Source organism: Drosophila subpulchrella, chromosome 3L, assembly GCF_014743375.2.
Source record: "Drosophila subpulchrella strain 33 F10 #4 breed RU33 chromosome 3L, RU_Dsub_v1.1 Primary Assembly, whole genome shotgun sequence".
In the NCBI taxonomy this organism is placed as follows: domain Eukaryota; kingdom Metazoa; phylum Arthropoda; class Insecta; order Diptera; family Drosophilidae; genus Drosophila; species Drosophila subpulchrella.
The window spans coordinates 4,525,740-4,550,693 of NC_050612.1; the positions used below are offsets into that span (position 1 = coordinate 4,525,740).

Genomic DNA, 24,954 nt, shown 5'->3' on the forward strand with positions numbered 1-24,954 from the left:
ATTGATATAGATCAGAGTTCCGAAGACGTATAAGTAAAAGCAAGGTCTAGCAATGCTGCGCTATTTGCGAAAGTAATAAATATCTTGCACAGTTGATATTATCGATCTTGTCCCTATTAAAGCAATCCCAAAGCGAGTTTCTCCCTCTTTATCTCCACACCACTCATGTTCCCCTGATTAATCCTGATTTGTTGATGGCTAAATCACTTGCTAGCCAACTAGACTGATGAATGCCGTAATTACTGAAACATCTGCTACTGGAAAAAGTTCATTCCGAGAAATCTATTCACAGCCAGACATTTTATGGGCGGGAAAAATCTTACACGAAATGGGAGATGCCTTCAAAATTCGTTGGCACAAAATTCAATGCATGGACACGTACCTGAAACGAGACGAAAAGAGAATATAATGAATATACGTTTCAAAGCAAGTGGAAAACAAAATAGTTTTAAATCATTCAAGTAAATAAATCAGAATCTCCACCGGAAACATTTGCATATGGAATTTACTCAGGCACAAACTTCCAATTTACTAGCGACTCAAGCAGAGTAAATAATTTTAAGACGGGAAACTAAATGAGCTAGGGAAAGTATCTAGAGGGTAAACAAACTTGGCCGCTAAGAGATGAATTTATTGGATTTTTCCTCTTGCGGCTGTGTTACTTTGGCAACCAGCTGTTGGAAAACACATTTGGAATGTTTAGATTAGACCAGGAAACGGAAAATTACTCCTCGGTCACTTCAGACAGTGCGTATCTTGAGGAAAATATGGCTTTTTAGTTTAAAAACCCCACACGTTTTACTTCTTAAATCGAATTCATAATGCAAATAAGATATCCGATCTAATCTTTTGTCTCACGCTTTGGCTGGTTAACACAAGGAAGCTGTCAGGTGGCGTTTAGGATAAGTCCGGTTGGTCTCCATGCTGGTTTTATTGAACCGGTACTACATGTACCCTTGACTTGGATTTAAAGACGGGGTGTATGCTTTTCCTAAACGGCGATTCGCACGCATATTAAGCGAATTATGACGATATGGCATAATCCATTGTTGTCTCATAGTCAGGTGCTCAACTTAGCCTAGTCTCTTATGGGTTTTAATAATTGTGACGTCACTTGGCGAATTCGAAACGGAACTGGTACTGCTAACCCCTAAACACACAGATGTTAAAAGCTAAAGTAAACCAGCTCAGCAGGTAGCTAGTCAGTCAGTTAGTCAGTCAGTCAGCCAGCCAGTCAGTGTATCTATCATTTGGTCAAGTGGGGCAGCAACGGCTAATCAAAGACAACTCCAAAAATTAAAACCGGACACAACTTTGTCTGGGCCTTCTTAATTGCCTGGGTAAACTTTTATTTGGTAGCTCGCATGTCAGGCATAAATAGAGAATTATGGAGGAGAAATGCTCGGGCCGCATATGGGTCAGCTTGGATGGAGAATGCGAGAGGGAAATAAACAACATATAGGCAGAAACGATGTGCACATAATCCGGGTATATAAAATAATAATTAAAAAATCGCATGTCTGACAGAATTTTTGACAAATTGTTGCCCCCGCGCACAATCCAAAAGTTAATGAACTTGCCTGAGGAAAAGAGCGAAAATCCCAAGAGCTAATGATAATGCCATAACACACAGAGCACACATTTTCAGCTACAGATATAGATACAGATACAGCCGCGCTGAGTATATGAAAAAATAGCGCGTGCTGCCCCTCGCATAAAAAGATTTATCATCTAAAACTGTCCGACTGACTATGAATGAAAATGCCGACACATAAACAAAGGCAAAACCAACAACTGTGGCACACACACCCATTTAGTTTACTTGATCAAAAGCGAAAAAGCAACAGCGAAAAAACATTTAAAACCAAATAAACAGAAACAGAAGGCGTTTTTAGAGAGCCATCATAATTGTTTATCAAACACAAAGCTGGAGAGCATTTCCACACCGAGCGCGAGCGTAAATTAGAGCTTCTCGCGCTATGCGTCACGTTTAAAGCAATTAATTGCCGGACAAATTGTTTACACGAATCAGCGAAAACACCATTTGCCAAAACTGAAAAAAGGTAAGACTACCATCAGAAAGCTAATTTAAAAGCGCACGGAAAAGCGGTAAAAAGTATGGAAGATTCGTGCCAATATTTAACCAATTTAGAATTGATCTTATCAGCTTGTGAATGACATATGTATTGAAAGTGTTTTTGCCTGGTAGTCCCTTCTAAAAAACACCCAAACATTTGTTTAAAAAAGGTGTTCACCTTTATTGCATTTTTAAATATTTTCATTGTATTTCCAAAGAGAACAGGTTACATTTTTGAAGTGATCTTTGGAGTTTATGAATATATTAACCCAGTCACAATTTTATATCTCCTGCAAAAGGTTACCAGATGTTGCAACTGAGGATATTTAAAAAAAGCTTTTCAATGTAGGCCTTCAATTCGTAGCTCGGTAATTTTTCAATTTGCAGGGAAAAAATTGAAGCATTTTACGTTTTTCATGGAGAGCATTTAAAATTATAGACCACTTATGTTAAATTTTTTCCGTTAGAAATGGGAGTGTTAGTAAGTCGCCACAAACTAAAGCCCCTGCATAACTAAATTCCATTCCAAGTCAATCATCCGCAATCTCTGATACGCTTCCATTATTACGAGCTACGAGTATTAATCATCAAATTGCCTTAATAATCCCATACGCCCCGCAATTGAAATGCTCTCCCCGACTTTCCTCGGGCCCCTTCTGTATTTTCTCCTGCTCTCCTCGTTGAAAGCATTTATAGGCAAGCCCACACATTGCAGGCAGTTTAACTCAATAAAAATGTTTTTATTTTTATCGCGCTTTTGTGTATTTTTTGATCAGCTTTTGTATAGAAATTTGCGAACAAGATATTCTCTGTCTCTCGCCTGATTTGCATAAACAGGTCGATGTCGACCCGTTTAGAATTGCTCGAATAGCCGACGTTCCACAAGGCGTATCTTTGAGATACATATTAGGTGCGAGCGGAATTGATATGTTGGCATTTGGCTTCGGGGTAACAATGCAGTTTACAGTTGCTAATGATTTCGAGCTGGCAAAGTAAAAAGCATCCAAGCAATGTGACTCCGACAAATTGGGCAATTTTTGCAGCCGTTTCTTGGGAAAGAAAAATCTTTTTGCTTTGGCCAAATATAGCGAGCGACGACACCAATATGGGCAAGTGGTTAAAGCCGCTTCGACGTCTTTGGAAAAATCAATGTTTATTGCAGTCTCTGTGGCTTTGCCTTTTTGCGGTTCGCTATTTGGCTGTGTGGTAATTAGCAACAAAAAGTCTGGGGCAGCTGCTGCGGCGAAAACGTTCCTAGAAATGGGCATGCCCATGATTGAGTAGATGGACGAATGTCTGGCCAGACACATGCCCCACGAGATGCGGCCTGGCAACTGAGAGATGCAGGCAGAGATGGCCAATTTCAATCTCCGAATGCGTTTTTAGATTGGCGAAAACGATTGCCTGGTTATCGGACGGAGTCCAACAAGATGCAATTTGGGCAACTGGCCCATATGTACATTTTGCAACTGTCAACGGCATTGATGAAATATCAGCCATTTTCGGTCTTAATGTGCCCACCCAACTGGTTTTCCGCACTGCAGACACACATTTCGAGATGCAAATCAAACTGGTTGAACCGATTGCGAGTATTTTTCAGATTGACTAGATATCATTTTGAATTGATAAATACTTCCTTGACTACCCAGTGAAATCATACATTTCGGTAGAGGAGAAATGTATCCGGGATGCTTTCAAAGATAATTGCCAATAGTTTACGGCTGGCTACGTTGAGACTTGAGACAAGAAGACTATTTGGCAAAGAGCAACGGAAAATGTTGGATTAACCTTAAATTCAAAGTATTAACAAATGCCATGTATTGGTAAAATGTTTCAATACTAGATTGATTTTACATTCTTGAACTGAGTTCGTTTCTAAGTCGTTCTATTTTACCATCAGTTTAGAAGATTGACAGAAATCCTTCTGGTGGTTCCTCTTAGTGAGTAATGACTGTGCTATGTGTTTGCCATCTGCTGATACAGAGAACCAGCGAAAGATGCTTGCATTTCCAGCTTACCCTTCGCGTGCAATTATGGAGATTGATAGATACATTCCCTCCGAATCCAGATCCTTTTTCCCACCTCCCCACTGCCTCATGCCCGTCCCTGCCCGCCCGCGTGCCGCCAAGGCAACTTCCTGCCACACAAGCTGCCCCAAGTCGCTCGAGTCCTTCACTCCTTTGACAAATCTGACAGCTGGCCCGAAAAAGAAACGAGCGTTTCTGTTCTCCAACCCCCAAAAGGAGCTCAACAACATAAAGCTTATGCTGGCAACAAAGGGGGATGAAGTGGAATGGGGAGGGTGAGGCGAGGTGGTTAGAGAGGCAGCAGTCATTATCAAAGCCCTTCAAGGTCTCTCAAGGCAAGCGTCTGTTTTACAGATTTTTATGTTCACGACACGCACACTCTCGAGTGGGGGTGGTCTCATATATTTTATGAAAATTAGGAGAACCTGACTGAGTGCTGGCCGGGAAGGGGGACGGGGGCGAGGACGAGAAGTCGGAATGTGGCCATAAATAAATGGTCTCGTTTACGACTTTGGACATTAACCTGTTAAATTTCTAATGTGTGTGACGGGTCCTTGGTCTCCTTGGGCGCCCGCACCCATCCGTCTGCCCGCTGCTCCGCCGCCCAAGGATCGTCAACGTTTTGCATATTTAAGCAGCCTCAGCAGCAACGGTTTGGATAATCTAACATACTAATGTGTGCGAATGCCCAGTCAGCCCCCCTCCCCTCCCTTCCGGCCGGTTCAGTTCCGAGTTCTCCGTTCCATAGAGACCGGACTACAAAATCAATAATGATTACATTTGCCTTGCATATTTCACCAGCCAAGAGAGCGGACAAGAGTGGGCGGGTGGGCGGCTGGGTGGGTTAAATGACATTTGGTGGCATACGCCAATTGGTTGGCAGGTCAGGTGGTGCTCCTCCACCGCGCCACCACATCCCTCGGTGGAGAGTGTGAAAAGACAAAAGCCAAGAGACGGAAAAGCGGTTAAGTGGCGAGGTAGCAGCAGCACCACCAGCCAAAAGCCCTTACGGAAAGAGCCTATGCCTATGCCCACTTCTGAACAACAGGGCGGCCTCGATATGGCAAGTCTTATCCAGGAGAATGGATTGGAATGTACTGGCGTATTCTTACAGCAGCACGGAGGAAAACATACGATTGATGGACCAAAGCCATTAAGACAACTCCTTCGAATCATCGTTTCAACGCAATGATTTATGGCAGTGATTCTGGTTGGGTCTTTAAATTACTCTCTGGCGGGCAGAAAAGTAATATTAATATACAGTTCTGTCCGGATTCTAAAATACCAAGTACATATATTGGTAAAAAGGTAAGTGGAATAAAACGCCGCCAACAATTCTGTGAAACTAGCCCTATGATTGCTCAATTACTAGAAAAGACTATAAAAACGTTAATGGCATCGATTACCAATAGTAAAGAAGGCGGAATTGCCAATTAAATTTATACATACACTGGTCGGCATATGTATTTTGACAAAACAAAAGTTAAGTATACTCATAACTTGAATTTACTTCTTGTAAACTATAGGCATCAATGGAAAGGTAATTTCAATGCCGTTTGAATGATACAATACATTTCTTTACCCATTCAGTATTTATTGAAAAGGACGAATTTGTGTAAATCAACTTTTAAATTTTTTTTAAAAACTTTTTTCCTCGACTTGAAAACTTAAATTTTTTGATGCAAAAAGTTTTTTCAAACAAAAATAATAGTAACTGCAAAAAGAATTTTTCAAAAATCATTTTCCTTATATTTTTTATGATTTTTTGAAGGTGACAATGTCGGAAAAAATTTGTATGAAAATGAGAATAATATGGCTCAAATGCCTGTTTTTAAGCATTTTCAAAAATTCATAAAAAATATAAGGAAAATGATTTTTGAAAAATTCTTTTTGCAGTTACTATTATTTTTGTTTGAAGAAACTTTTTGCATCAAAAAATTTAAGTTTTCAAGTCGAGGAAAAAAGTTTTTAAAAAAAATTTAAAAGTTGATTTACACAAATTCGTCCTTTTCAATAAATACTGAATGGGTAAAGAAATGTATTGTATCATTCAAACGGCATTGAAATTACCTTTCCATTGATGCCTATAGTTTACAAGAAGTAAATTCAAGTTATGAGTATACTTAACTTTTGTTTTGTCAAAATACTTATGCCGACCACTGTATATCTATTTATACTCTGGATTTAAGTAGTAACAACGTAATCAAATACTAACTGCTTATTGTTTTTATTTTCTATAAAGAATATGTACAGAGCGAATTCTTTAGAGACCCTTTCAAAATGTTATATTATTTTTCGAAATAAGAGGTAAGAAGAAAGATCCTCACCTTAACATAGACATTTTTGATTAGGATACCGTTAAGTACTGAACTCCATTAACTAACTACACAAAGGGATCGTCTAAACCGACAAAACCAGTGCTTTGTGCAGGTATGCAACTACAGAAGAGTATCTTTAGTGAGCAGATCTAAGCCAAATGACCCAATACTTGCGATCGATCTAAGATACGGTAAATGCCAAAAAGTATCTGCACCGAGGGGCCACTGTACCCCAACTGTAGCCACCACCAAACGGGTTGAGTGCCTGGCTCTGGTGGGGCTTCGAAGCAAAAGAAATGCACTGCACTGGCACCAGAAGCAGCGGAAGGCAGAAGATGCAGGCGAAGAGGAACGAAATAAGTGGCGCGCAGGGTCAACGATAAAGGGCGGTGCAGGGGGAGTGGCGGGCAGGATGGCGACGCCACTCAATGCAGTCAAAGGCCTACGGACTGCGGAGTGCAGAATGCAGACTGCAGACTGCCGACTGCAGCGACTTAGCCGCGATGGGTATGGGTCCTAGCCCAACCAGTTAGAAAATGCAGGCGGGCCGGAGCAAGAAAGTGCAACAAAGTACAGACCTCAATCTGCAGTTCAGCCGACGCACACTCACAGATACCCACTCACACAGGCGCAGGCTGCCGCCCCACCACCCACCGCCCTTCCGCCCGCCCGACAGGTTGAAATCCAACGCAGCAGAACGAACGAACGAGCGAAGCGACTGGGGAAAAGTAAATGGAAAACGGCGAGGAAAATGCACACAACAAAAAGCGAAGCGCTGATGACGTTGACGACGAAGACGACGGCGACAAAGCGATTGCACAAAACAGGCCGAGTGCGAAAAAATTGCAGAGGAGGTGGAAACACATGCCTAAAAGGAAAACGCAACAAAAGCGTAAAGCGAAGCAGTCAAAAGCCGTGGAGCCAAAGAAAAGCGCGGAGAAAGGGGGCTGTGGCATGGGAAAACTGGCTGGGAGCGAGCCAAACGAGAAGTTGGGATTCCGACTTGTGTATCTGCGACTTTTGTAAAATCTGCGCGTTGTCCTCTTAAACATTTTCCAAAAAACATTAAGTCTTGTGATAAAACATCTTCGAAAGTGCTTATCACAGTAAAATTAAATTTATTGGTAAGTAGGTATACTTATCATAGTAATATTTAATTTAGTGGTATAAATTACCTCCCTTTAATGACATATGTAATAATTTAAGTATTGACTGACTAAATGATCTATTTATTTAAGATAGAACTCTGCAAACTTTAAGAATCTTTAGAATCAATAATTTACTTTAACCAATGCCTCCTGTACTAATCTAAAACGTGCTAAACAAATCATTCCACACCATATCGTTAAACGAATTTTATAATACAAACTTTTACTTTCCAGTTAGCCGGTTCTTTTATTTAAATGAAAACGAAATTCTTGCGAAATACTAGTTAATTTTGCTTATATACCCTCAAAGTGAACTTCGGTTAAGTAATGGTTCAGCTGCTGTCGTGTAATGCCATAAAATGTGATTTCAGCACTAATTGGTGGCTATGAATAACCGAATGAAATAATTGCACTGAACTGAGCTCCGTAAAGTTCCTCCCCCCGTATTCGTAAATATAGTAAATGATATTCCCCCAACTATAATAAAGAAAACATGAGGGTGGGGAATGTTTGGGTAGGGCGCTGCACTGAAATGAAAAGTTAGCTAATGTTGTTGATTAAATTAACATTTTAGATCGACATTTATTAGTCTGCATTGGATAAACTTGATTAGTAGCTTAGAGCAATAAAATTGTTTTTTAATGAGCGATGAAGAAGAAACTGATTTTATTTTTATAAGAGGTGGAATATTTAAAAACCAATTAATATAACCATTTCGAATAACTTATTCTTATTGAGACAAAGGTGTTAGGTAACCATCAAATTTCATAAATTCCTGTATCAACTAGAACATTAAAAAAAAATTATATTATTTAGATTGCAATTTCTTAAAAGTACCTAATCTCTAATGGGGAGCATTCTTGTGTAATAACAGTTCTAGATTTAATCGAAGGAAAACCAGTTTTAAATTTAGACGATGTCCAAATGTTTATCTTTTCAATTTTATATCTGTCAAAATACAGTTGCACTTATGATAATCAAACCACTGACAACCGCAAAACACAAATTTAGAACACAGTTTACCGACTTCTAGTTGTTCAAGTTAGGGTTTGGAACGTATAGTTCTCAGTGTAAGACAGATTTAAATCCGTTTTCAAGTGCAGCGAGGCGACGACGACGGTTTCGCCTTCAAAAGTAATCACAATTGAGTTTCCCCAGCTGCAGGCAGCAACAAAAATAACAATGAAAACAGCAAAGCTGCGAAAAGTTTCCCCGGGATGAATTTGTTGCGTTGGCAGGTTCTGATAAGACTTATATTTCGTATATATACAAATGTATCAAAAAGGAGCCCTGGCAACGCCTTTTTTGCGAGCCAAACATTTGACGATGCGGAAGTGATTACACAGCACAGAAAAATAAGGGAAAAGGGCAGGTTACCAAAATTGATTCTTTTAAGCCAACCCTATTTGTATTGTGTGGCTAGGCGCCATCTGACTTTTTTCTCGGAAAGTTTATCATTTAGGATAAATGAGGTCTTAATGATTTGAAATGAGTTTTTAGTACTTGTAAAGGATAAAATGACATTTAAATACTCACTTGAAATTACATAGCAGTGATTTATCATAATTAAAATATATTAGACACCTTTAAATTCTAGAAAAAGTAATACATTGAATTCTTCATTAAAATGGAATTAAATCAAACACCAAAATTGCATGACTGGTTTATGTATATTCTTTACTTTAACGTTATCCACTAGAATAAGAACTTTATCCACACACAAAAATAAAATACGACTGCGGGTATAAAAGCAGATATAGGATATAGTCAAACTCGAAGGATGTTTGCGACATTATATTAGAGAAAGCACTTTGAAATTCAGGAACATTTGTAATAAAAACAACAATTGTAGAAAATAAAATGCCAGGGTTCTTAGGACAGATACAAGTCAAAGTCGTCCGACTTGATTGGTTTTCAATACTAGATCTACATATGAAGTGACGAATGGAAAATTTTCAACAGAAAGCTTTTGATTTGAGATCGCAAACGGTATAAGAACAGTCGTATCGTCTCTCCTGATGATGCTGATCAAGAATACATTGAAACGTATAGTTTTGAGCGTCAGAACCGTGATTTTCTTGGCATTACAAAAATATGACCGAAATCTGAATACTCTTCACAGGATAGGTCAAAAATCAGAACTAGTTTTAGCTGGTCAAGAACATACCGAAAACTAGTACAGGGGGTCCTGTGGGGTTAACAAGCCAGAAGAAACAACACAGAAGCGAGGCGAAGGAAAACGCGCGCTTTGCTCGAGCCGCTGCCCACGCCAATTAGAATTTTTAAGTCCAACTGGGCGGCGCTTTGCAACACTGCCCGACGCCACTCGCACACACACCGCACGCACACCAGTGCAGCCAGAGCCAGTTTGTCTGGCAATTGAACAATTGAGCGAGAAGAGCGACTTGCGCCGAGAGCGGGAGAGAGTGGGAGAGAAAGACGCGCGGTTTTTGCCAAGGGTATAGAGAGCATATTGGGACTGGTTTGTGATTTGGGTTTTCGGGCAGCCAACTGCAGAGGCAGAACTCGTTAGGGAAATGGGAGTGAAATGTTTGGGCCGGAGGAATAGGGGTGGCTTTCGGCACCAAAACAAAGCTGTCCCATCACATTCATGGCCGTCCTGCGGACCTACAGGGTATCACGGCGAATGCAGGCCCAAAAGGGAGTCGGCAATGACAACAAAGAGCGGAGAACGCGAGAAGGCAAATAGGAAAAATAACGACGGAGAACAAAAATCAATTTGAGTGGATGTGGATGCTGGACGTATTTTGTTCGCTCCTCCTCGCCCCTTCCTCTTCCTTTTTGCAAAGTTTAAAAAGCTGTATGCAGTACACACACACACGCACACAAGCAACGCGGGGAGACACAGACAGCAACACGCGACGGCTTTTTTCGCCGGTTGGGGTAAAGCAACTACACTGAGCAGAGAAAATGCAAATACGCCGAGAGAACGCTTTAATTATGCCTAATTCGCTGTTAATCAAACACAAAACACCGCTTGGCCGCTAAAAAGCAGGGCCCATAAAGGCAATCGTCAAATGTGGAGTTGGAGTAGGGAAGCTCACGTTTTTGCTGTAGATGTAGATCGGAATCGGTCTCGGGTTTGGGTTATTGCCGGATTGTTATTTCACGTTTATTAACAATTCTGCGCTGCTTTGTTTGCCTCACTCCGTTCGCTGCGCACACTTTGAATTTGCAAATGCACAGCCACAACTTCGATATTTCGCTCGTTACTCTTGCTGTTACTCCTACACACCGTGAACTTGGCTGTTGGCTGGATCTTGGGCCCGATTTTCTGAGATATATTCTTAGCTCTGCGAGACTTTAGAGACTTTGCCTTTGCGCGACACAGAACCGAACACCACCATTAATTTTCGCCGAATGAAATTTCAAAAGCAGAGGCGAAGCAAGATACACCGATGAATAACGGAAGAGGCGTGGGGGGTGGTAGTGTGCTTTGCGCTCAGAGCGCGAGAGTGAGCGCGATATACCAGGGAAATTCTGGTACTTTTACGAGAGGGCGCACTACGGACAACGGATGGACAACACTACCGCGGTATTTTTCTTCTGCGCAGGCGCGGTCACACCGGAGCGTGGGTGCACTCAAACGGCGACTATGGTCGTCCCGCTCGCACCCACAGCCACGGTGAGTAAAACTCAGAGAGCGAGCCCTGAGTCTTTTCCCGCTCACCCAAGAGACTTTTCCACTCCACTCACTGTTAGACTTAACAGAAATTCTGATTTGATTTCCCGATCACTGCAGTTTCCCATTCGATAGTTCCAATCGGAAGAGTGAGTGAAAGTGGGTTAAATTCTAAGCCCCTTTTTCTCTCCTTCGCACTCTGCTCGCAATTAATGAAGGGATTAAAATTGAGGCCAGCAACAACAGCCAAATGCAAATGTAATGAATTGCTTTTAAATTAAATTATGTAATTAATTTTACGCCGAAACGGCGACAAAACGACAAAGGATTACACAAATATTTTCAGTTCATTATAAATGAGCGAGCCACAATAATAACAACCGAATTCCAATTAGACACGACGGCGATGGGATTTAAGTGCTCCTGATTGGATTTTCCTGTTTTCGTTTCAACGTCCCAAATGACCTTCAGAGGTGCAAAAACTGCAGCCGAACATAGTTGAAAACTTCAGCAGGCCAAGGGGAAAAGTAAGGAATATCTTTATTTATCTGATTGCTCATGTGAAAAATCTGGTTGGATATGGGCAAATCCGCCAAATGGTCAACCAGGACCGAAACCAAAAAATCTTCATAATCATCGTATTTTTTGCGTATTTTCACAAATAAATGGCCATATTTTCATAATACAGTAGAACCATAGCATATTTAATTTGCTTTGTTGAAGAAAACTGAAACTAAAACTAACCCTGAAAACTGAGATTATATACTTTTTTTTTCATGTTAAGCTACTTTTAAAGGAATTTTTATGATTAATTATTTCGCAAGGAAACAAATGATTTGTTTGCACTTTTTTTTACCAAATTTCTTTATTGCAATCTAATAACTAGATAAAAATCCTTAAAGGACGAAAATATGTTCAATAAACTGTTAATAAAACAACATGGAAAAATCGTCGTAAAAAAAGAAATAAGATATATCCTTGGGAACAGAATCAATAGCAAGCTAAATGAATCCATTTTAAAAGTAAAGTTATTTGCATTTTACTAGATTAAGCCGAAGTCGACTTCCACTTCCACCAATATTAGGAAAATTATAGCTCAATAAACCCCATCAGCTAAGAAAATGCTATCGAATAGCAAAAAAAGATTTGCACTAAGTCCGTGCGAACGTACGTTCGCGACCCCTGGATATGCCCATATGCTATTAAAAATTCATCTTTAACTGAACAAAAGATTTCGAAAGTGATCCATAAACTTATCCAGACATGAAAGTTGATCAGAATAAGCACAGTACTGTAATTTCTTTTTAAGCGGAATTTAGATGTATCATATGTTTATATATAATGGTTTATTAATAAAAATATAAGCAAAGAGATTTTTGAAAAATTGTTTTTGCAGTTACTATTAATTTTGTTTGGGGAAACTTTTAGTTTACAAATATTTTTTTTCCAGCCGATGCAGAAAGTTAAAAAAGTAGACTCTTACAAAAATTTCACATCTCCAATAAGTGCTAATTGGGTTAAGAAAAGTTTTGTTTCATTCAAACATCCCTTCCATTGATACCAAAATCTAGATTTAACTTTTGTTTTGTTAAAATACTTATGCCGACTAGCGTATGTATATTCTTGATCAGGATCAATAGCCGAGTCGATCTAGCCATGTCCGTCTGCCAGTCTATCTAACCGTCCATATAAAAGCTGAGATCTCGGAAACTATGAAAGCTACAGAGGAAGGATTTGGCATGCCGATTCTTGAAGTTCTTGCGCTGCACCCACAAACGCCCACAACGCTAAAATCTGACTAAAGACCACATTTTTAAAATTTTGTAAACAATTTTGCTCTGACTATCAATACCCATATACAAGCCAAAAATTGTTTAAATTGGACCATTCAACTATTCAATAAAAAAGTGTCATGTCTCGGAAACAGCCGATTTTCTGCATACATATCTCCATCTCTCTCGCACTCCCTTTACCTATTTAATGGTCTTAACTTTTCTTTATATCTAGAGTTTTGGTTCGTTATTTCAATAAGTATAATTTGGTCTATCAAAACAAATCGAAATTCGAGGAAAAAAAAGCACATTTTCAAAGTACAGACTTCTAAATTAAGTTTTAATCTGATTATTCATATATCAACCTCTTTAAAATATTTTTTGAACTAGTAATATGAGAATAATTTTTTTTTTAGTTCGTATCCCAATCTGAAAACACTTTTGTTAATCGCAAGAAATTATTATCTTATTTCTTACAAAAACCATAAAGTAAAGTCGATTTTCCTATTAATTGGCGAACTCTGCAGTTTGTGTTCGCGCTAGGTAATTACTAATACTATTTTATTAAGCTCAAAATAACAGAATACCAAAGAACGAGTTTTTGTGCCTTATAAGTTTCTATACAACTTTCCGAAAAGCTAAAGATTTTCCGATTGTTGATTGTAGTTACTATGCAGATAAAATGTTTAATTTACTAAAAGAACAAAATTCAAGAAAAATAAATTGTTTTGTAATTATTTTAATTGTGATGTTACTGTTTAACGGTCCGAAAAGCAAAACAATAACTTGTCAAATACTCACTTATTTAGGTTTACGCATTTGTCATGAAAATAAACAGTTTTCTACAAAAAAACTGTGGTTACAGGGCTTTATTTACTTCTTTTAAGAATTTTTTACATTTATATTTAATGGCGATTTTTATCCTGCATTTATTTGTTTGGAATGTGAATGAGCGCTGCACGCAACACATGACCAACTTGAACAACAAACACAAAGGTAAAGTCAATTAATTGATTCAAAATAAGAGGAAGCGGTGGAAAAACAACTGCAAAAAACGGCAGAAAAAGTGGGCGCTGTGAAAGTGCACAAAAAACACACGGACATTGGTCAGCGGTGGGCGTGGCACTGCATTCGAATACGGCAGCACAACTTTCGTTTGAGGCCTTTGTCCGTGTGGGTTGTGTAAAAACGATAAGTGCAAAATTTAATTAAATTTCATTTCAGGCGCAAAAACCCTAGAGAAGAGCATCGCGCAGAGCTCGCACTGAAGTCCGCTACAAGCGAAATGCATTAAGCCCACGAGTTTTAATTAAATTATTATTAATCTCATTTGACTGCGTGCGTGTGTGTGGGTTAAGTCCGCCCGCACCTGACTCCTCCTGATAAAAAAGCGAGAAATTAAGTTTCATAAATAAACAAACCGAAATGGAGGAAAATCAAGTGGCAAAAAAGTTTGACATGTCCCACAAAATATTCCTATCTGGGCCAAAAAGTTAACTGCCTGTGGTTGGCGGTTAGTGGGCGGTGGGCGGTGGGTGGTGTGGTGGCAAAAGCTGCCGAACAGTTTGACAGGCAAAATTAGGTCGTCTGAATTTTGAATGAACTCTAATTGTCCTGAAATGCGGCTAAAATTGTCAATATAACCGATTGCCACCGATTGAGAGCCCTGCCCACACCGCCCGCTTATCAACTGCACAATCCACTGATTATCGATTCGGATTATGCAAATCGTCATTAGTCCGCTCCATAATCAATTTGCCTTCACATTGACTAAATACTTATTTGGATATAACTTATTTGGGTTGCATAAAGCCCCTTGCAGGTGTACCAAAAATATAAACTTCAATGAAAGGCAAAAAGATTTTTTTTTTTTAAATTTTACAAAAACACAAGATTAAGTATTTCGCCTTATTTGTTCGAAGTTATATGAAGTTATAAGCAAAAAAAAGGCGTACCCCAGATTGTATTGGATACACAGAGATAATTATTCAAGAATTGTTCTTGACCTAAGAAGATTCGTTCTTTAAAACCGTGTTAGTACATTTTGGTATCAATGTTCTTAATATTAGAAGGAAATGATGAGTAGAGAAAAGTTAAAAACAACTTTTTGATAACTAATAGTTTATTTGTTGAGATATGATATGATGTTGAGCAAAATGAAAACGTTTTCAATCAATCAATATCAATGCTCTCAATACTAGAACAAAATGGTGAGAATAGAAAAGTTAAATTTTTTTGATAAGTATATACTACTGACAGGACTAATAGTTTATTTGTTGAGATATATGTACTATGCAAATACTGCCAATTCAACTTGATTCGAGCAAAATAAAAACATTTTAAATTAAAAAATGTCGTTCTATTTTTAAGAGCATTTTCAACTCAGATGAGAACGTTCGAATTTTCTCTGTGTATATATAGAAACTAACTAAAGTATGAAAATCCGATCTATACTCATAAACACTTTGTGATTTAAGGACATTTGTACAATACTCGAAATTATAAGTAAGCTAACAGCGGTCAATCAGCAATAATCCATGGAGCCTTAATTATGAAACCCTGAAATTCTTCAGAATACCCCTTATAATCAGAAATTCCACCCCACACTTGTTGAAGAAACCACTGAGATGTATCCTTTCCCTACCAGCTCCTTCTCTACCAGCATTTCAATTTACCTCAACCTCTCTGTGAATCATTCACCTTTCATAAGCTTTAAGTTCTTAGGAAACATTTAAATGTAAATCTATTTGAGTTGGCCTCTTTCAGTGGCTTAGTGGTTGCTAACTGAAATGGCCAAAGCCGGGCTCGAGCAGAAAACGGCAAGTTCATTTAACTAATAGCCAACAATTTATAACTAGCTTCAGCTAACCTCGTCCTCCGCCGCTGCAGAAAGCAGAAAGCTGGCGACGACACACAACTAATGGCCTTTGCCCACCTGAACCGAACTCCCGCCTCCGCCCCCGATTCCCGGGCAGGAAAACTAATCCGCTTAATGTTTTGCCTATCTCCTAAAATATGACCAGCCCCGCCCAGCTCCTGCAGGATACGACAGCCTCCGAATGCCGATTGTGTGTGTGCTGGAACTTTCTTCCACTATTGATAAGGCAAAGGAAGTCCAGAAGGCATCGACTTAAACTCCTCCTTTCCTAGAAGGGAAAGTACCGGGTAAAATTAAAATAAAAGTGCTATGCAGTGCGTGAAGAAAATTTTCTCTGAAATAACTTAAACAGCCCCCAAAGACGGAGCATGTTGATAATGCGATAAGCAGTTCGTGATGGGAAATGATGAAGTGAGGACCAGTGCCTACATGTGAGTCTGCTAATTAACTAAATTGAAGCAAAACTTTTGTCTCTGAGGCTCAAAAGGCAACGGCAAAAGCTGCGGGAATGGGAAAACATTTGAACATTTTCGATACCCTCGATGGTGTCAGCACTTACTTTTTACAGGGTATACTTAAAACAAAAATTAAAAATTACTTCTTTAAAGAAACAACTTACGTGATTTCAAAGCTGTCCTAGATTCTTTTTATCTGAAAAAAATGAAAACAAATTATTAAAAAATGTATTAATTTGGTTGCACTAGTCAAAACTAGTAAAAAAATGCCTGTAATCTCTTTATAAGTTTAATCTGTTCTTCTCAACTCCCAAGGGCATATTTCTGAATCCAGACTGTTTATAATCATAAAGACCAAATCGTAGTATGTATTCTATGGTATATTGGCAATTGTAAGGCAAAAACCTATGCAGTAGACTGCCATGAGCTTTCGTCATATAAAATTCCACCTCGAATTTCGTATAAATCCTCCTTTTAAAGGTAAGTAATTATGGTAAGGCAATAATAAATATCTTAACTAAATTAAATTTTTATTTATACTTACATTGCAAACCGACTTTTATTTTTGAGTTTTAAGCTTAAAAGTTTTGAATAACGGTTATTTCGTAAGTCTACAAATAATAGTTACTCAAAGAATTTTGTTGAGCAAAACTTTTTATTAATTTCCTTCAAGTAAATGCCGTACAAAGCCATCGAATTAGAACTTTGTACTCTTCCAAATTGTTTTCAAATTCTTTGATGTGCTTTTCCTACACTCGTTATTTCTGATATACTTTTAAATTCAATAGTTATTGATTTTAGATGTTTTTTATTATGAGTTATCATCATGCGCAGATTCGAGGGTTATTTTGGGGTTGAAGTAAAAGGCAACATAGAGATTGTTTAAAATGGTAGTTTTAAAGTTTTTTAAAGATCTGAAGGTAATGCGACACGCCTTTTTTAGAAATAAGTTGATTATCCCGATAAACGAAGAACATAGTCATCCTAGAATTTTAAAAAATTGGAAGTGAAACGGTTTGCGATATATTAAAAAGAAGACCTTTCAATCCTTAAATATAATGTTCCTTGATTTCAGAATACAATTTTTTCACTGTCTCTTGCTTTAGATTTGTTTAAATCAAGTTTTAATCGTGTTTTCTTTCACAAAATATAAATATTAATACCTTATTTGTTGACACAAGTACTAACCAAACTTCCTAGTCCATTCTCATTCGTAAATTATATTTTGAACAAATGTGTACACAACTTATCTCATCATTTTCTTGATTGACTACTAAGACCGTAACCCGCTAATCCAGCCTTAAATGTTGCCACATTATGTGCTCCCAGACCGGCAAACCCAGTTCGGCTTCACCCTACCCCTAAAATGGACCACCCCCACACACACCACATTAAAGCGAGCAGCTGCTAAAACGCTTATGAAGCTTTAAATGTGGCACGAAAAGCGCGACCCCGAAATTTCCGTTGCATACTTTGCTGCGCCCAGACTCGCAGAGGTGTTTTCATACATATGCATGAATGTACTTTCAGGATGTATATCTGGGTGTACGAACGCTTCGCTCGCTTATTTAATTTGCCACAAAATTGTATACACACAGCCAAAAAATAAAACGAAACCAAAAAGTTGAAAAGGCTATGAAAGCAAATTAAAAACTTTTTAGCCCGGAACTGAGCGAAGTCAAAACCCAAAGCGGAATACACCAGTAGTTTTTGTTGAGCCGACTCTTGCTTTGCTGCATTTAGGATATTTATATTGTGCCGCCGGTTAATGGAAATTTGTTGACTTGACACAACGGCTCAATAAACAACAGATTTAAACTACGAAAGATACATAGAGACAAATGTAAATATGTCCAATGATGATTTATTTATTTAAACGTAACGAAGAAAAAGTACATGACGATTATAAAATATAAATTGTGAAAATCGCATATAAGCTAAAGCTTATTTATTTCTTCTGTGGTTATTGGCATAGTCCAAAAAGAAAGAAAGAGGTCAAACTTTACGAATATAAATATCTTTAAAAAATGGTATAAAGTATATAGAATACTTATATATATACAGTGGCGGATCCGGGATTTTGTTGTGGGGGGACGGATAAAAAATAAAATATTGTGTAGAAATCAAACATTTGGAGTAAAATACATATTTTATTGTAATACCGTATAGATATATTTTGTTTATAGTTTTTAACCCGAGTGGATCCGCGCAAGTATAAATATTACTGTTGAAGAAGGTTAACTCCAGTTTCTTTCGTTATTACAAATGACTATTTCTGAACTACAACTGTCTTTTAAATGGTCCATTTCAGACAACAGTAATATACAATTTCGACCAACGTCAAATTTATAATTTTAGTCACTAATCTGGTTAAGCTGAAACCCTTTAGAAATAATTGAGTCCAAATTATATTTTTTTTATAGAAACATTTCCTTAAAAATATAAATAATCAATGTTTATACAATACAGACAAATTCATGAAATAATATCGGCAGAGGGGTCAGATTATTTGAATTGATATGTATTCATATGTGTTATCGATTTATAAAACGTTCTTTTTCCACACACGATTTTTCCATTCATGAAATGATTTAATACGCATAGCATAAACACAATAACAGTTCATATTTTTTGACATGAGGCATTTTGAAATATGAAAGCATTTTGTTCCCCTTACAGAAAAAGAGCCACACGGGTGTCTTATCCCAATCCCAGTCAAAGTAACTATTTGAATTTCAGTGCGGTAACATTTAGTTTCCAAATTTGACTTCAGTTGTGCACAATCAATTGCGAAGTCAGCTCATGAATATTTATAAATCAGTTTCATATACATACCAGAAGCGAGTATGTGGCAAAGGCGCCTAGAATTGACCAGCCCACCTTGCCTCACGCCACCCCCTCCGATAAAAAGGAACCTCAAAAGCAAATTCAATTAACCCTACAGACCGTAGAGAGCATAAGCAAATACACTCAACCAATACAAATACGACGACGAGACAGACAAACCGAACTCCCCTTCCGGCTGCCGGTTCCCCGCCCCTGGGAACTCCGTTTGGGCCTCCTCCGGACTAAGGCACGCGCCAACTACTACAAATCCTCCTCAGAGCCAGTGGCGCCCGAGCGGGACGCGGGGGGGGCTGACCAACCGCAAGGACACAAAGTAACTAATTATCTCGCCTTAACCCCTTGCCAACAGCTTCCTGCTGTGTTTACTCAGCACACCACCCCTCTAAAGTTCTCCTGCAGCCTCATCGCACGTGGTTGGGAAACCGACCCAAAAAGCGGAAAGAAAGCTGGGGAAAATTGAATGCAAACCCGATATGTTTTTCACATTTGAATGGACAATGGCCAGCCGGTCCGGGAAGGGGAACTTCAAAAAATAAATGCAAATGAAATGTGTCAAGTGCTGACACATGCCGCGCCTGAAACTGGAACTCTTTGGGTTAGGTAAAAGGCGAAGGGTTGAGGTGTTGCAGGTATGCCCGAGGAAAGGAAACACAGGGAACCTCTGCCTGAAACAGGGATCTCGTCCGGGGAAGTGGGACTTTTCACAGCAATCACCGGCTGAATGAATATTTATCGATAACAAACCGAAAACACCTAACCCCGACCCCAAAGTCGAGCGGCCGAACTTCAATTCCATTTCCACTCAACAGAACGTCAAACAAGCGAAATTGGGTGAGGAGCCGGGAGTTGGTGTTGGTTCTGGAGTAAGCCTTCCATCCTGCGAGCAGGAGGAAGCCAAACACTGGCCAGACCTCCGACTGCAATCTCGAACCGGGATGGATGGATGGATGGATGGATGCCAGCTATTATTTGGACAGCACTCGTGGCGCGTACACGAAATGAACATGGCCAACTACATCGCAGGGTGGTGCGGGTCTGATTTAGGAGGATTTCCACGTTGGCAAATGGCACGAGCCATTGAGCTAACGATCGAAGTTGTATCTCGCACGCATGTTTGTATCTGCAACTCCAAGCGCAGCACTGAAAGAAGCTACTCTTATGAAAGGGAGTCGGGTTATATGCAAAATAGTATTATGTTGGATTTTATACAAGTATAAATCCTTTTTACCAAAAATAAAGGTTGATAAAGCTTCTACCTAATTGAGAGTGTTTGGGAAAATTTGCTTTAAATCAATATAAATGTATTCTGATTTTAGCTCATCTTATTCCTAGGAATATCTAAAGATTTCTTTGCAAAATCGTATGTGTTGAATTGGTTGTTTAATTAATTTTTGATTTTTACCCCCACAATAAAGTTCTATATCCGCCACTGTTGAGATCCAACGTTATTTAATAAAATTGTAAGAATACGTTAAGAATAAAATGGTCCTGAACATCCATTTCTGATAAAGGTGTATGGGGCTTATCTTGGAATTGAATTCGTGCCTAGTTTCGACGTAGATCAGTTTAGATAACCTAAATCAATATCTTCACCTCGAATTGGATGAACTGAATGAGTTATCGTAATAATCCAAAATCAACGAGTCTTTCTGCAGACTAAAAAAAGTTATTGTCCTAAAATTGATTTATAATCATTGCAATCATATGCTATTATTGGTATTTTTCAAAAAAAATATTGTAAAATAATTTGTAATTGGAAAGTAACTACGACGCATGCTTAAACCCAGATTGGATTTATTAAGGGGAAATTTAAAATGAAACTTACGTGTTGAAGCACTTTAAATAAACTCTCTTATTCGATGAAATCCAATCCAAGTACTATTTCATTCCAGTGCACTAGTGCACACTCCGACAATCGAATCTGAAGTCCCGAGCGTTTAACGTCAAATAAAAACCAAGTAAATAATTTAGCAGCCAAGGCAGCCCAACGAAGTGCTCGATGCGAAGACGTAGGAAAACTTTAGCGTATTTATTTGCAATTTTCGCATTTTAAGCCGATAAAAGCGGGGCGGAGGGTGTGTGTTTGTATCCCGTGTGGGAGCGGGGCGGTGGGGCGTTCAGGGGTGGTGACCGTATAAAATGACAAGCGTTTGACACAAGCACCGGAATATCCGTCAGTGTGGCGACGAAGCGGACGACACGACGTCCTGCGGCCAGGAGCAACAGCAGGACAAGGGAGCCGGAGCCGGAGCTCCAGGAAAACGACAGGATGGCGATGATGAGGCCAGAGGGGGGCGGTGCAAGTGGGGAAACCCAGGACTGTGTGTCCTGCGCGTGCAGTGTTTGCTAGCGTGTTACGGCCACATCCATAATACAAAAGGATGCTCCGGCCAAACCGAGCGAGCATCATTTCCCGATGCCATTTTTAGTTGTGTCTCTCGGTCTCCAACTGTGTGTCAACTATTCTAATAGTTCCCGCTTGAGCGGTGTGTGTGTGCGGGTGTGTGTGATTTACAGTTGCGCTGATTGCAAGGATAATGCCAAAGTACTCTCCGCTCTGGCAGGAAGTCTCCGGCGCGCTCTCGTTCTGGGCTCGCCAAGGAAGTCCCTGCCAAAGCGGATGTTAACTTAAAGGTATTAAGAAATTGAATCAAAGTGGAAATATTATAAGAAAAATACGTACTTCTATACCAGATAGGGAGCGGGAAAATGCGTGCACCAAGAGAAATTACCTTTTCAGGCTTAGTTCAATATTTACAATAATTGTTATTTAAATTAACTTGGAGGGAAGATTTAAATTGAGTAATGAAATATGTTTCCCAAGACCTCTATTGAAACTATAATTATCACTTAAAAGTTTTAAAAAGTGGACTAGCTGGCGAAATGTAAATTATTAATATATATCCCTACCATCATACCTACCATTACATCGGGTATGTAAGGAATATATGTATTCGTACTTGATTTCTTGATGTTTTGCGAAACTCAGCAAGTTCAAAACTTATGGCTTTAGCTGAACTGTCATGAGATTTTGACGTTTAACAGAATGCCAACTATCTGTTGGAGAAAAAATTATGAATATACATTTTTAAAATGTTGCAGAATTTAGAAACTTCACTAGAAATATTGAGTATTAAATAGCGCCATCAAACCTAAGTCAACTTTTTCCCTGAGTGCAGTGGAGTCGTGCGACGGAAGGGGAGAAATTGGTAAGAAGCAGTGGCGGATGTTGCAGTTGAATTTGCCGTTGCCTAAGTGCCGCTCCGACTTTGAACTATGACGTTGGCTTTTAGTGTATTAAGAAAATGTCAAAGGAGCTGGCAGCTCAGCCCCAGTCGAAGCTGTACCAGGTGCCCGGCTGCGAATTCGGGGGGGCAGGGCCAGGGGAACTAATACATAATAATGCAATTTCGCCAAGGACAACGGCAATGAGCAAGGCGGATTCATTTGGCTTAGGCCAAATGCCAGGCTGAATTTAAAATCTTAAAAGAGAGAAAAGTAATTGAGAAAAGTGAAAAAGCTGAAATGAGGGGAAAATGCGGTGCTTACAGGATTATAATTTTCTGCAGCCATTCAGGGCATTCTGAACAAAAGTGTACGCAGCATCACCGGCACTCAATAAACAGAATAAACAAAACAGAATATACATTTACCCAGCAAAACTCCATAAGCCCAACATAACAATTACGGCCATGTTGGAGCACATAAATGTTGTATAAGGCCCGAATCCCAGGGATCCCCGTCGCAGCATCCACCTGTTTGTACATATACACATAATTCAGCCACCTATGTATAACCACTGGCAGTCCCAAGTGTCCTGCCCTGCACTTAATCTCAATTTGATGCCTACATATACCCCGCAGTCGGGTAACGAGGGTGTACTAAAAAAATATGGTAGCGTGGCTATGAATGCTTCTATCAGAACTTCTTCGTGCTTCTTTATAACATGTTTACACGAAATTTTCATTTGGATTTTGTACGCTTTTTAGTAGAATAACAAAAAATCGTCTGCTATATTAAAGATGTTTAGCTAGGTGCATCCAAAGTAATTATTTACAATTAGAATTTAATTACATTGTTGAAGGCGCAGTAAAAACATGATAACAGGTATCTCGTATTCTACATATTCGTTCGCAGCTCTCTTGGTTGTTTTATCATAGAATTTCATATGCATTTTTATTTTCGCAATTTATTACGGAGCCCTACCAAACCATGGTTGTATATCCTGGCCCCTTCCTATAATCGTATATGCCATAAGCGTATTAACGCAATTCAATTTCGAGCCATTTTGCCTCCCTGTAAAGGACAAAAAACCAACAATACCAACGATAGGAATAACTACAGCAATAAGAGTTGGCCGAAACAATGTAGATTGCGCCACCTGCGCATAGCCAGCGGATAAAAACGAATCTTTCATGACCTTCAGCAAGCGGAAATGTACCCACTTTAAAATAGATTTTTAGGACCTTTTAATTTCAAACTATGCTTTGTTTTAAAATTAAAGAAAAAATGTATATATCTAAAAATCCAACTTTAATCGATATACAATCCAAAACTTTCTAAATCTATTCATAAAAGAACCACATATTTGAATTATCAAATTTTTCGTCTCTTTTACTTCATCTTTTAAAAACATACATGTTAGTCCTAAAATCTCAATGCAAATTTTATTGCTGAATTTCTTAAAACTTTAAAAACTTGACTTGTTGGCGATTGGGGCATTGAAATGCCGCACCGTTGGAGGTAGGGCATCAAACGGTAAACGTATTAACTTCCGTTCACTTTTATAGGCACAAGCAAACACACCTACACCCCAGCAGGGCACATTGCGGCACACATATGCCAAACTCAACTCGATGATGACCAAAGGACACGTATGGACACCGCCTCCTGGAAAACGAGGGGGGGAGTTCCGGCCCTAGGAGACCGGAGACCCGGCAGGACAGGTCTACATCGCGTGTTTGCCCTAGCTCATACATATGATGGGGCGAACAATTGGATGCTGGCGAGGGTTTGCAGGGGGTGTCGGTATTTTGTGGGGTTGTACGAGTATAACGACTGGCCGTACATGTCGCTTTTTGTTTACTCACTGTACAAAATTTTCGGACTACCAAAAATCCTCTTTAGTAGTAACATAAAACTGCCCAAAACAATGTACCAGAGTGTTGCCCTTAGCATTGTAATTTGTTTTCATTATCAAAACCAACAGTTATGCCTGGGAAACCATTGTGTTACACAAATGCTTCTTACAAAAAAAATACTTTTTAAGTTACTGTAAACAATTTAAATTTATCCCAAATTAAAAATTAAACAAAGAAAAGTGCAAGTGTATACACCATTGCATAATAAAGATCCAAAGTCAACAATGCACTCAGTTTTAAAACAAAATGCGTTAAGTACAAGCTTGCAAGCTTAATTTAAAATAATAATATTCAACAAAGTATATATCCTCATTTAAAACCGCCCCCATCCGTGTAAGTTATAAACTTACATTTTAAAGAACTTTAACTCTGCTAGTTGCAATCCGTAACTAACGGGTACAAAAATGACTAAATGGTGTTGGCAAGCCCTGCTTTAAGAATCGTTTTTGTCACTGTATCTAAGGTTGCTGCCTGACGCTGACAGTCAAGAGTCCGTTCAATTTTGCATGGCTACCTCCTTGGTCAACACATGGATGCCGACCTGTACGTGCAGGGCTGCCAGGCTTGCACTTTGTTTTCCCTCTGCCTGATTCTGAGTCCCTGTCCTCGGATCACCGTCCTTTTTTATGGGTCACCAGAGCGACTGCC

The 24,954-nt window shown here is 39.0% G+C and overlaps 1 protein-coding gene across 20 annotated transcripts in view; it reads right to left on the reverse strand.

Moving 5' to 3' along the window:
* Window positions 1-24,954, reverse strand: part of LOC119553705 (poly(rC)-binding protein 3) — a 95,055-nt gene that overhangs the window by 39,373 nt on the left and 30,728 nt on the right. For 18 of the 20 annotated variants that reach the window (XM_037864281.1, XM_037864283.1, XM_037864282.1 and 15 more), the window contains exon 2: window positions 16,483-16,514. The gene's annotated coding sequence lies outside the window, so the exon portion shown is untranslated. Of the gene's footprint in view, window positions 1-323; window positions 383-10,635; window positions 10,700-10,826; window positions 10,943-16,482; window positions 16,515-24,954 lie in introns of those variants that run through there. The other 2 variants (XM_037864267.1, XM_037864268.1) reach the window with 2 other exon arrangements.